The sequence below is a fragment of the Syngnathus leptorhynchus genome, unplaced genomic scaffold (assembly GCF_054491065.1).
Source record: "Syngnathus leptorhynchus isolate UIUO unplaced genomic scaffold, UIUO_Slep HiC_scaffold_35, whole genome shotgun sequence".
In the NCBI taxonomy this organism is placed as follows: Eukaryota; Metazoa; Chordata; class Actinopteri; order Syngnathiformes; family Syngnathidae; genus Syngnathus; species Syngnathus leptorhynchus.
The window spans coordinates 20,993-22,500 of NW_028232002.1; positions in this window are offsets into that span (position 1 = coordinate 20,993).

A 1,508-nucleotide genomic window follows, 5' to 3' on the forward strand; every position below is an offset into this window, starting at 1 on the left:
GATTCGACCCCGGACGGGCCGTCTTCTCCCGGCGCCCGCCCGCGTACGCCCCCCATCCCCGGTCGCCCGTCTGCTCCCGGCGGGCCTCCGAGTACCCCCTCACCCAACTGACCGACTGGCACTCATGACCCGCCTTGGTAGGGCCCCCATCGGCCTCGGCTCGTCCGACGTCGGGTGGACGGTTCCTACCCACTGCGGGTCGCACTCTAGCGCCCCGGCCGCCGCGTGAGCGTGCGCTCCCCGCGCCGCCCCGCAGGCCCCGGCGCGACCGTACTGCGGCGAGACCGAGACGACCCGGTTTGGCATCCATCCCACCTAGCCACGATCCACGGAGGCCGAGCGAGCGGCTGAGTGTCGGGCGCCGCGCGTGCGAGCGTCCGCCGGCCGCGCCGGTCCTTCCGCGAATGTCGTTTCTCAAACCCTCCGGCTTGATAGCGGCGGCACCACGGGAAGCCGTCCACACACACCGTCCGACCTCTATCCGAAAAGCCTTCCCGACCAACCGCGGTCGCGGGGGCGTCTGTCGCTCCGCATCGGGGGGGCGTATGGCTTCCGCGCTACGCGCTGCGGGCTCGGGGGGGCCGCAACGGCTGAGTCTGACTCGGCCGGGGCGCAGCTTCCCTCCCGGCAGTCAGCAATAGTGCCGATCGCGCCTGCCACCAGCCCCCTCCCCGACGGGTTCGTCGGCGCCGGCTGGCCGCCGTCCGCCTTCGTTCCCCGAGGGTTCCCAACCAGCGCCGATCCAACTCCGCATCCTGGCCGCACGCAGTGCGTGCCTCGCGCGGGTAAGTCGCCGGCGCAGCGCCGCAGCTCCCGACCCCCGCGTACGGGAATAGTTGAGGGCCTCAGCGGGCCGCACCGACCGAGTCCGACTCGGGCCGGGGCGCAGATTCCCGCTTGGGTGACCGAACGTTCTCTGCTCGGGCCGGAGGGCCGACGCCCGTCCCCCCCCGTCGTCCCCCACGGACCGCCTCCGAGGCCACTTCGCACGGCTCATCCTCGGCTCCCTACCAATGCTTAATCGATGGGGCCGCCCGGCCGGATTCGCGCCACCCTGTCCACCGCGAGTCTCCCCAGACTAACCCGAGTTACCGCCCAGCTCGCCTAACCTTGCACTCGCTCTGCCAAACGGTCGTGTAGTCGGCGGGCCGTCCTACGGGTCGCCCTCCCTCCCCAAACGCGCGGCGGGATAGCGGCAAGGCGGCGGCGGCGGCCAGCGGCGTCGGGGCGCTCGCACCGGAGAAGAGGCGTCTTACGAGGCCGGGCGCAGCTCCCTCTCGTTTACTTGCTGAGTAGCGGCGCTCGAAGGTTCCGCGGCGAGCGCGGCTCATCCCATTGAATGTCCCTGCACCAGGCTCCATCGAAGGGCCGCCCGGCCGGATTCGCACCCCCCTGTCCACCGCGAAGTCCCCTCGACTAACCCGAGTTACCGCCCAGTTCGCCTAACCTTGCATCGCCCCGCCAAACGAGCGAGTTGTCGGCCGTCCTGCGGGTCGCCACCGGCCCCA